The 12702-nt window shown below is 36.4% G+C and overlaps 1 pseudogene; it reads right to left on the bottom strand.

Moving 5' to 3' along the window:
- Positions 1 to 1440: 1440 nt before the first annotated feature.
- Positions 1441 to 10150, bottom strand: LOC118801206 (annotated as a pseudogene).
- Positions 10151 to 12702: the final 2552 nt, after the last annotated feature.

The following is a 12702-nucleotide window of genomic DNA, read 5'->3' as shown; positions in this document are numbered from 1 at the left end:
AATGCTTGCCTAACAGCACATTAGGAATTAGCAAATTACAAAATAGCTCATTTGGACAAAAGTTGTACATCTCTTCAGTAAATAAGAACATGAAAAAGAATGTCTGAGGTCAGCAAACTCACAACCACATAAACGGGATAATTTTTTATTGAATTGAAGCTACTCATATTGAGGCCCCTTTGGATGCCAACATATGAACTGAATAAACAGCTTAGGAGAACTAAACCCTTCTTTTTTATCAATTTTGCTGTTGACCTAAGAAATCTAAAATAAAATAAAGTTTTGAAGGAATTAAATCAGATAAGTCCATAGATTTGTCCTGTTTATTTATGTTTATAGCCCATAGGTTTCACTGAATAATTCAATTCAGTTATTCATTAATACCAAATGAAATTGTGGAATAATGATAGTTTCAACAGAGCTCCCACTAAATATCACAAATATTAACTTATTTGAGGCAGCTTTATAGTTACAGCAACTGCCCCTTTAACTAGCAACTAAGGATTATTAAAATGTAGAGAACAAAGATAATGACTTTAGTTTTTGTTACACCAGATCCTTTTCTCTTCCCAGAATTCTTTACTTAGCAATAAAAAACATTTATTACATTTATTCATTGCAAATACAAATTAGCCATGTTGTATTTTTGCACACTGAACTGAAAATGAAAACACTTGTACAGCAAACATGCAGTTTCTTGAACAGCACTGTAAAATCTCATGATCTTCCCACATTTATATATACATATACTGTATATACTGTATGGCACATTTTTCCACATTTTCTGTTGTATTCAGAATTCTAGGTTTACCAGTTACCCAAAATATATTACAAAGACATTACAAACAGAAAATAAAAACATTTTCTAATTTTCCATCTGATCTTGTCTTGTGTGTTTCAAACTTCTGAATAATTTTCCCCGTTTCAGGTTCAAAACTAATGAGTCTCATCTGTCCATGGTGTTGCTCTTAAAAGTGGAAACTTTAAGCATTAAAATTTCAACAAATCCTTTCAAAATAACCTGTTGACAAAATCAAATTATGAAGACCAATAAAATAAAGCCAAAGTTCAACATGAAAGCCACGAGAACACTCATCCATTCCCTGACAGCACAAAAACATGAAATGCTCATTAAAAATAGCCTGTATTTTTTTATTTACTTTTTTTTTTTGCTTAATCTTTTTATAAACAATATCCAATTACCACACAATGTTAAAATGCTTATTAGAGTGTAAATGTACATTACAAATAAAACAGTTTATCAAAATATATTCGATGTGTTTTATTTTACATTATTATTTGATTGGAATAATCATTCATGTTTAAGCATATATTTAAGCAAGAAATGTGATGTAAATAGACCACTGCAAGTTTTAATCCCCATGCTCTGTACAACAGACAATGTCTGCATTTACCATGCTGGTAATAGTAAATTCAGAGCTAGTCTTGGGATGGCTCTGGTGTTGCTTCAAGCAGCTCTTTTTGGAAATGTAATAAAGGCTGTCTATCCTCCTCTCTGGGTTGTTTCTTCTTATGAAGGAGCCAACCAATCCCTGCACCTACAATAGGTAAAAGTACAAGAGCAACAGGTGCTGCAATAGCCACTAAAGCAACTTCCGTTACTACTGCTACTGTGATCCCTACTCCTGCTGCAACACCTCCAACAGCTAGTCCTGCCCCTGCTCCTATGGAAGCTCCTGACATACTTTTAGGAAATGTGACAACATTTCTTACTCTTCCTGTGAAAGTTACATCAACATCTTTTGTTCCCCTCTCCCTTTCATTCAATTCCTTCTCCTCCATTTCCTGTTTCTCTCTTTCAAACTTCTTTCTCTCTTCCTCCCGAATCTTTTCCTCCTGCTCCTTCCTCTTTCTCTCCTCCTCTTCTCTCCTTCTCTCCTCCTCTTCTCTAAGCTTACTCTGAGCCCTTTCATACATCTCCTTAGTGTAATGTTTCCCAGATAAGGCACTGATTTTCTTCAGAAGCTCTGAGACCTGATTACGGTTCTGCATGTCTTCATTATTAAATGAATGGTATCTGTCCTCACATTTCTGCACAAGACATTCTAAGTGCTTACTTTGTTTCACATACTGCTCTACAGGCTTCTTCAGTTGGTCTACATGAGTAAACAGTATGATGGTGTGCTTTGAGGCTTCTTCTCCAAAGTTCTCCTGAATCCACTCCACTGAGTTCCTCTCCTCTTCAGTGAATCTCACATCCAGTCTGACCACCAGCAGGAACACATGAGGACCAGGAAGTGACATCTCCACACACCTCTCTATTTCAGCTTTCAGAGCTTGTTCAGTCAGTGATGTGTCACAGAGTCCTGGAGTGTCGATCACTGAGATCTTCCTGCCCTCAACCTGTCCTTCATGTCTCTCACACTTCCTGCTGACAGACTCAGGTGACATGTCTGCCAAAAAGGCTTCTCTGCCCAGGATGGTGTTTCCTGTTGAGCTCTTTCCTGATCCAGTCTTACCCAGCAGCACAATCCTTAAGGCAGAATCTGTAGAACAAAACAATAAAAGTTTCTTTTAATCAGTGTCAGACTGTTTTTTAGCATCGGTAAAATAACACATTCACTAAACATACAAAATATACAGAATATACCCCTTTATTAAGGGGTCAATCAGTTACTATTAACAGTGTTTTGATGTCTATACTAATGTCAAATAAAGTCTTAATTATTTACTTTATGAACACTTCATTAATGCTAAGGGGAACCACATCTGTATGCACACACATCCACCCACAAACATCAGGTATATCAAGTACATATCTAATTCAAATATAATGTATGTACTGGTAAAGTAATATTAATTAAACACTGCTGTGTTGGAATTATAAGGTTCTATCTGACATTTTTGTGAAAATTGAGCTATTCACATATACTTATTCCATGACAACCTCATAACATTATGTGAGGTGTTTTTTTTTTGTTGTTGTTGTTTGTATTTAGTTATATGCATTATTGTACTGGGCGGCACAGTGGCACAGTGGGTAGCGCTGTCGCCTCACAGCAAGAATGGCCTGGGTTTGATTCCCGGCCGGGCGACCAGGGTCATATCTGTGTGGAGTTTGCCTGTTCTCCCCGTGTCTGTGTGGGTTTCCTCCGGGTACTCCGGTTTCCTCCCATAGTCCAAAGACATGCAGTCAGGCTGATTGGACATGCTAAATTGCCCCTAGGTGTGAGTGAGTGTGTGAATGTGTATGTCTGTCTGTCTGCCCTGCGATGGACTGGCGACCTGTCCAGGGTGTATCCTGCCTTCCGCCCAATGACAGCTGGGATAGGCTCCAGCACCCCACCGCGACCCAGAAGGATAAGCGGTTTAGATGATGTATGTATGTGTATGTTTGCATTATTGTACTTTTTATCTAAAAAAAAACAAACAAACAAACAAACAAAAAAAAACAAAGTCAAACTCTACCATAGTTCTATAAGGTTTTATCTGCAAGCCAGTCAGCACTTCGAATACACACAAATGGACCAATCAGACACTGCTTCTTTGTCATGTGCCGCACTGCTCAGTGACTGCAGAACAAGAAGCACAGGAGTCTAATATGAGAAAATATCACACAACGCCAAGTTTAAGAGAAAGTTCAAGATGGAGAATTTCATTGATGATCTCATGAAGGACAACAGTACAAATGACAGGCAAGTTAAGTCTGTTTTAACCATTTTAGATCTTGTGTTCTACAATTCCTTATACTAACAATGTTTGGCTATCCGGTGTTGACCAGAGAAGGATGGATTCGCCTTCTGAGTCTTGGTTCCTCTCAAATTTTTTCTTCCTCCTGCTGTTAGGGAGTTTTTCTTTGCCACTGTCACCAATGGCGACGCTCATGGGGGCTTGAACCCGGATTTCTTTCTTTAATGCTGATTTTTCTGTAAAGCTGCTTTGTGACAACACCTGTTGTAAAAAGCGCTATATAAATAAACTTTGCTTGCTTGATCTTGCTGAGGAGTTTTACATTGTTAGCTACCATGCTAGCCAGGTAATGCTAGCGTGCAGATGTTAGTCTGCTACCTAATGCTAATATTAAAGAAAGATCGTTCTAAAAGTTACCTCTGTACTAAAATATTAATGATTGCAGAAAGATTGTAACACTATTTTTAAATGTAGCTTGTGGCTAGTCAATGGTACCATGCTAGAAACTTTTATGTCTCTTTTTATTTTTGTGATGACCCTGATCCCTGACATGATAAAAATGTTTTCTTTTTCTCCAGGCTAGTGACAAGGTAGAGGCAGCAGAAAGAGAGGCAGCGGAGCTGTAGATCTTTACCAGACATAACAAGGGCCACACCTTAGAATCAGCAGCTTGAAGATGGACAGTGTTATAGTGCTTTGTTGAAAAAATGAGCCAAAGCTACAGGGCTCAGAATCTGCCAACTTGATGAGTTACAGGTATTTTGTGAAAATGAGATGAAACAATCATTTTTAATTGTTAGTAGAAACTGAGTTGTTGCATTGTTTGAAATGTTTTGCAATGACTTGACAATTGTTAAATAAATAAATAAATTAATACATTTTAATTTTAGTTTTAATAATTAACTATTCGTATTAATTTTTATTTATATACATAATAAGTTTTTATATTTGTATGTCCAATTTTATAAAACTGAAACATAACAACATGTTGCTGAAACTCTGTTGGTCTCCTTGCAGTTCTTTAAAAAACTCTTTTTGTGTTAAAATTTATGAATATTAACCCTAAACGTAATTAAATAGTGAAGATTTGAAATGATTGGTCTTATTTACAGCATAAACATTAATTTCATTCATTCTTCAATCTTTTTTTTTCCTTCTTTCTCCCAAAATAAGACATTTTGGTGCATTAGAATCACATTTCTGATATAAAATAAAACCCTCATACAGTCTTTAGACTGACCTGCTATGCTGACCTGCTGGGACAGTTTATTACAGTACATTTACACTTACATTAACAGCATTTAGCAGAAACTCTTATCCAGAGCAACTTACAAATTAACTTCCTGTTAATGTTCGGGACTCAGACACAGCCTCAATCTTTAAATCTAGGCTAAATACTTACTTGTATAGCCAAGCCTTTGGTAATTAGTTTTCCCTGTCAGTTCTATTCCTGCCAGAGTCTCTGCTGCTCTGCTAACACTTTAATCTGTGATCAGTCGCCCATTACAGAACTGACACCCATTACAGAACTGACTCTCAGTTCTGTCAGTCACTCATTACAGAACTGACTCTGTGTGTTTTTCCTTTCTTTCTTTTCTTTGCCGAGTTGAACAGCTGCCCATCCTGTGCGTCTGATGCTGCTGCCTCTCCGCCTTGATCGGGTGCCACTGCTGCCAGCCCTCTGGACCGGCTTGACCACCATTGAGCTTCATCCTGTACTACGCCGTGCAAACCTCACCCTCATAACCAGACCTCACTGATGCTGCCGCCGCTGCTGCTGCATAAACTAAACTAATCAAATTAATCATTTGCTCCACCTGTTTTCCCAGTTTTTGTACTAAAAATGTTTACTATCCAGTGTCGACCAGAGGAGGATGGGTTCCCCTTCTGAGTCTTGGTTCCTCTCAAGGTTTCTTCCTGTTCCTCTTAGAGAGTTTTTCTTTGCCACTGTCGCCACTGGCGACGCTCCTGGGGGTTTGGACCTGGATTTCTTTCTGTAATGCTGATTTCCTTGTAAAGCTGCTTTGTGACAACACCTGTTGTAAAAAGCGCTATATAAATAAACTTTACTTACTTACTTACTTACTTACAAAAGTGCTTTGTCTACCTAGAGAAAGTATCTTAGCTAGTTACAGATAGGTTAGAGTAAAGCTACTCCTGAGCTCAGATACTGCTAGCAACAAAAGCCCATGTTGATACCCAGAGAAAAAAGGAAGAGTATTAAACACAGCACATTGCAATACAATATAATGAATACTTAACTCAGTGCTCACTTAAGTGCTGTATAAAGAGATGAGTCTTCATTCTGCATTTGAAGACCACAAGAGAGTCTCCAAGCAGAAAGTGAGTTCTTAGGATTGGAAGGTTCTGTCTGCATTTGACCTGTTACAAAAAACTAATTCACAAATTTGATAGGCTTTTGATATTGTACATCTAGAATATATTTAGGGTGTCTATCATTTTCATGTATGGGACAGACTATTGCCACATATCAGTTTTACAATTTGGCATGCAAAATCTTTGAAACTCAATGTCTCAAAACTGCTCAGAATTCAGACAGAACCGCATAATCCCGAGGGGACGATATGTGCAGACAACTTTACAGTAATGGTCACAAAGAATGTTAAATATTACACACACAATATCCTTATGCAATACATCCAAAAAAAACATTACATATAAATGATTATATATAATGTTGAAGTCACTATATTACTACTTCATGAAGAGAACAGAAAAAGCAAGCAACTACATGAAGTTCATGAAACCTCTCCACAGATTTCAGCCCTTACCAAGAAGTCTTAACTTAGCACATAGATGACTGTTAAATTGCATCGCACTGAACACTCACTCTACTAGTTAAGATGATTTTAACTTCAAGATCTTTTAGGAAACTGTACCCTGATTAGTTGGAACAGTAAAACACCTGTAGCAGTGTAGACAACAATTATACATCAATCTGATGGTCTGCCATCTTTGTTAAGTATTTCAGTTCTTACCTAACATAATATTTAAATTATTATCAATGTTAGCGTTAATGGCTACATGGTAATTTGATTCTAATTTTTGGTGAATGATTTAGTATAGTAAGGTATTAATTAAGATTTTAGACATTATTATAGACTTCAGTAAATTGAAAATTTCTATCACTAGTTAACAGGTATAACCTAAGTATTTAGTAATGATTACAAACTACTTAATAAAATATAAAATATTTCTTGTTTCCATTATTAGTTAATGATTAGCTTCAACCCAATCAAATATCTGTGGAGAAACCTGAAGATGGCAGTTCACAGACTCTCGTCATTGAATCTGGGTGTGCAAAGCTTGTAAAGATGTATCCAAGAAGATTGCTGCTGTAATTGATGCCAATGGGGCTTCTACAAAGTATTGAACTAAGGGTATATATTCCTTTGTTAATCATTTTGATTTTTAATTAAATTTCAAAAAACACTAAAAACATGTTTTCACTTAGTCATTATGGATGATTAGGTGTATGCAAAAATGGCAATTATATTCTTTCACAATCAAATCTAGAACACAAGAAAGTTTACACAGAGTCAGAGTCTAAATACTTTCTGAATCCACTGTACATTCTTTACTTGGTCAGATTTTTTAACATCTACAGTCATTCAACTTCACAAGTATTGCCCTGATAGTGGAAATATGCATTTTTAACTGTTTAGCTATTCTCTTGTAGCCATTTACTGATTTGTGCATCTCAATAATTCTCTGTGGCACATTATTGCTCCTTTTTAGAGCAATGACTGAGGGAATTTAGCCTGTGTGTCACCTAATATTTATACCTTAGTGAAACAGAAAGTCATGGCTGATAATTTAAGTGAATGGTCAGTGAAGTAAAGTGAAGTAAATAACTCAGTTAACTTTAAAACATGAAATATGGATGGGAATATACTTCAATTAGATTTCACTCATAAGAATTTACAGGAATGCCAATAATTGTGGCCCACAAAAATGTGAGAATTGTAACGGGACAGAAACAACTAGATGCGTGCAGTAAAAGCAAAGTGTTGAGGCTTTGATATAAAAGAAGTAATCCAAATTCATAGTAAGAAAAGAAGCTAAAGTCAAAACCAGAACTACATGGTAATCAAAATACAGACACATAAAGTTGAGGGGTCGAGGGCCAGGTAAAGGTCAAAAACTGAATACGTGACAGCCAAAAAGGGAATAAGCCAAAAACAGGGTCACAAAACACAAGCCAGAATCATACACAGAGTAGACTAACAAAAGGAACACTCAGTATGCTCATGTGAATATGTGGCAATAATTTGCAAAAGAAAAAAAAACATCTTTGTAGGGTAGAGTAAATGATATCTCTGTGACTACTTAGTATTCTGGGGGAGTCTTGTGAATGATTGCTGATTGGACAATGACTGGAGAGTGATTGTCACGTGACCTTCTGGGGGATTCTGGGAATTGAAGTCCAGGAGATGATCAGTGAAAGATCAAAAGGATAAGCAATATTTTATTATTACTTTTTTTTTAACGGCCCATTTTACTCATGAGTACCAGATGAGCCATTTTTCAGGAGGGCAATGTGAAAGTAAAAAGACGGTGTTTTAATAGATAAAATGATCTTCATCAGCAGTACTATTAATGAGTTTATCATACCCCCCATGCATGACTGACTCATTTGCAAATCAAAGTGTCATATGGAAAAGATTCTGTTAAGAGGGGCTTTGTGATGCAGTAAATAATATACAGTGCTGGTTCTTGAACAAAGATTACCATGGTGTGGGTAGCTTCATTTTACACTGATATGAGTTTGACTGGATGTTTTAATTTAAAACAAATTTAAAAAGTAACATATATCTCATGATATCATGGTTGCATGGTTTAAAGGTCTAAATGAAAATGCAAAGAGCACAAACCATGTATTTTTCTCTTGGAAATGTCATTAGAGTAAAACATACAAGTATTCTACCACAATAATACTCAAGTAAAGTACAATATAAATCTTCCAAAAACAATCACTGCAGTATTTTCTACCCATTGGATTAAAATGTGTAAAAGATTCATAAAATCATTGATCATTTTGAATGCTATTTTCAGCATTTTAAGAGCAATGTTCCCTGCATTTTACTGGGCTTAAAAAGCCTTTTTTCCAAAATTACCATGTGTGCCATCTTTTTCTTTTGTTAATCATCATTCTATTACTATCTAAGCTACTAATCTGCACCTTGTCTCAATCTTATGTTGGGAAAAAAGTGGGTGCTCCCTTAGCATCACGACTTCAAAACAAATCAAATAATGATTGAAGGCAACCTGATTATATCTTGTGTATGTGTGCCCACCAGTTCATGTGCATCAGTATGACAGTACTTCACCCACCTGGATCATGTAAAATTCCTCCTCTGGTTTCTGGATGCTCTGCATTGCTCTCAGCTCTATCACCTCTTGAGTTAGTTGTTAATGCCAACATTGTATGACTTTCTTCTGTACTCTGTTTAAGTTCCTCTTCTGTTTTTGTCACCTCCTTATATGGTCTCATCTCATCCTCTCCTCTTTCCTGTTTTCCCTCTTGTCTTCTTTGCTTCTCCCATTTTTGATTGTATCTCTCTTGTGCTTCTATTTTCCCTTTGCTCTTCTGCCTTTTCTTGAAATAGTGTCTTTCTCTGGACTGCCTCGTACATCTTATGAGTGTAACACTGCCCCCTGTTCTGTTGGACGGTGGTCTCGATCTTCTCCAGGAGCTTGGTGATCTGAGCAGGATTGACCTCTGTCTAACTGTTTATCACATAATAACCAACTCCACAGTTAGTAATCAATTCAAGAAACTTAGTGTCCTGAGAAAAGTTCATCCACTGTCGGTTTGTCATTTCTTCTCTCCCAGTGAAGAGCACCATGGTAAACTTCAGAGCTTCTTCTCCAAAGTTCTCCTGAATCCACTTCACAGTGTTCCCCTCATCTTCTGTGAATCTCCCCACTCTGACCACCAGCAGGAACACATGAGGACCAGGAGAAGACAGCGAGACACACCTCTCTATTTCAGTCTTCAGCTGGTCTGTACTGAGAGTTGTGGTGTTGATTGCTGGAGTATCGATGACTGAGATGTTTCTGTTCTCCACTCTTCCTCTCTGTATCTCACACTCTGTAGTTTCAGTCTCTCTAAAAGCTTCTCTTTTCAATATTGCACTGCCTGTTGCACTTTTTCCAACACCAATGTCACCCAGCAGCACAATCCTCAGATTCTCAGATACTGGAATGTGAAAGAAATTATGATAAATTTGATGATGAAATATACAATCTAAATTCAAACCAGCTATTTAAACACTACACAATTTACTTAATTAACTGACTTTTGACCTGAAGTGACGGAATTACATTGTGATTAATGTCCACTGTCCATTGGGCACAGTAAGTAAATATGAAAACATTAAAATGTAAAAATGTTAATGTAAATTATTTGTTTGCTTATATGAAGTATTTCATAAATGTAAATATTTTCAAGCTTACTGTTGGGAGCATCCTCCATGGGGTTCCTTCATCCTCACTCTATAGTATGGACTGAAAATAAATTAAATCAATGTCACAGTAAAATTATTTTGACAATATCACTTGGACACTACTATTCCACATCCCAAATATGCCACTATATAGTTAATAAGCCTATTTAAATCTAAATAAATTACATTTTCATATGCATTTTTCATTTTCCACTGATATATCCTTTTGCTCAGAGCTAATATATTTACTTTTGTCATCATTTTTATTATTCCGATTGAAATGGATATTCACAATCTGCTTAAAAATACTTGAACTGCAACTAAAATGGAAAGATGAAACCTAAATATTATGTACTATTTGTTTATTCATTATTATTTTATTAATAATTTCACTATGAGCTCAAGCTATTATAACTGAGTGGCCCCAGTCAGTAATGCACCCTCTCTTACCTAACGCTCTCCTGCTCTCAGACACAAACAAACCCAAGAGCAGACATACAATATGCATGCAAACTTTTTTCAAATGGGATTACTCACTGATGCTTTGCCTGAAAAACATTACTATAGGTAGAGAGAGAGCTGGAGCAAAGTCGTGCTGATTAATATGCGTATCATGTCTGCAAGTTTCATTCCTAAGATATAAAGCCTAAAATAAAGGGATTACTTGCTGGACAGAAAATATAAGCAAGGGGTCCCTTATACCATTTAAGCCCACAGCAAAGTCCTGGAAATATCTAGGCAGCCTGTGTTCTTAGTTGACCCAGAAGGTCAGGCCCCATGCCAAGACCTAGAGCACAGTCATTTTTCTGTCTATAGAGCCAAATGGTTCTGTCAGTAGAGTTAGTCACACCTAGTATTCCAAGATGGTGCCAGTGTGTTTGTTGGCAAGCTGCCAATAAGTACATCAAATATCAGTATGATCACCAAACTTGACATGTGACCTGCAATGGACGCATACATTTGTAAGACTGGTAGAGACATGCAACAGCTCTAGCATGTATCCGGCATTTAACAAGGGAAAAAGTGCCAAGAAAAAGTGGAGCAAGCAAGTTCTCTGGTCTCCATCACAAGGCTTACTTTGTGCCGGTTTACCCTGATCTCTCCCCAGCATTAATCAGTTTTTTTTCAGCTTTATCAGAGAGGTTTATCTTTATAAAATATCATTTTATTTTATGAAATATTACATAAAAGTATTTAGAATTAAAATCAACCACTGTAAGGATATCGGAGACAAAATTATTTGAAAATGCTTACAGTACAGTGGTAAAGGGAACACTGTGCTGTCTATCAGCTAAAGAGGTTCAAGCACAGAGTACTAAGGCTTTTTGGGTCAGATCGAGACCTGCACAGTAACTTCCTTGTCTAGTTGGAGGGAGTCATATTTACACTTAATTTACACACTATGCAAATAGCATCATATGCAAGTTTGTGTTCCAGGAAATTGGTTACTAAGAACTTATTAGATCTTTAACAAGACAAGAACATTTTCAGTGTACAGGACCTCAGCTAAGCACAACCAGATCATATTCTAAAAAAAAAGATTTGAAAGGGCTTTTTGGATTAGAGGCAAGTTGTATGGCTGAATAAATAAAATTACAGCATGTTATTTATAAATCGATACAAAAGTTGTTAGCCTGATATATGTTTTAATGAAATTAAATATAGCATGAAATCTAATATAGAAAATCAGTCCCCTCTTCAGACTAAAAGTATGACATGGGACACAAATACATACTTGTGCACATTTCCAAAGTGTGAAACTCACAAAACATATATCTTTTTTGGAACCGACTTGACCAGTAAATTCTTATAAGAAGCAGGGAACATTATGTAGGACAGTGCAGGACTGTTCGCAGGTGGGACACTTTCATACCACAACCATACTCAGAAACCTAATTCTGCATTACTACACATGCTGGATGTTTTAAACTATGGACTATGTTGACCAGCCTCGTTTTAAATGTGTTTTCTATGTTTTCTGTTTTTATGTTAGCCTTAAAATTGCCCTGCAAGTGTCATTTACCTTGGATTGAATACAACCAGAGTGAATTCTCCACTTAGTAAAATCTGGAAAGACCTGTGATGAATCACTATACTTTTCCATAGGTATCGACATGGAAAAACCTAGGCTAATATTACAAAATACAAATAATGCAGCATGCATGTTGACACTGTACATCTTTATGACTGTTACTGGACTATCACTGTCCTTAAATAAGCTTCTAATTTAAATCTCATGATACTGCCTACATGTCAAAGGTAAAGGTCATGTGAGAAAGTTATGTATTTATAAAGACATGTAGCCTACCTGAATGTCCAGATACTGCTGTTTTCTCTCTACTTTTCTCTATCCCCTTTCTCTGATAATGAAAATAAGGAAGTGACTGTGCTAGACACTCCCTCAGTGTGCTTGAGCTGTAGTATATAAACAAAGCACTTTTATTCCTTACTATGCATCTGCCATATTTAGTAGATACATATTTCATATACTTAGCGTAACAACAACAAGTTGTTTTAATAAGAAGAAGAACAAGAAGAAGAAGCAGCAGAAGAAAAAGAACTGTCACTACTAAAACACATT

Source organism: Colossoma macropomum, unplaced genomic scaffold, assembly GCF_904425465.1.
Source record: "Colossoma macropomum unplaced genomic scaffold, Colossoma_macropomum, whole genome shotgun sequence".
In the NCBI taxonomy this organism is placed as follows: Eukaryota; Metazoa; Chordata; class Actinopteri; order Characiformes; family Serrasalmidae; genus Colossoma; species Colossoma macropomum.
Note: the sequence above shows the minus strand (reverse complement) of the source record. Positions and strands in the feature narration are given on the sequence as shown.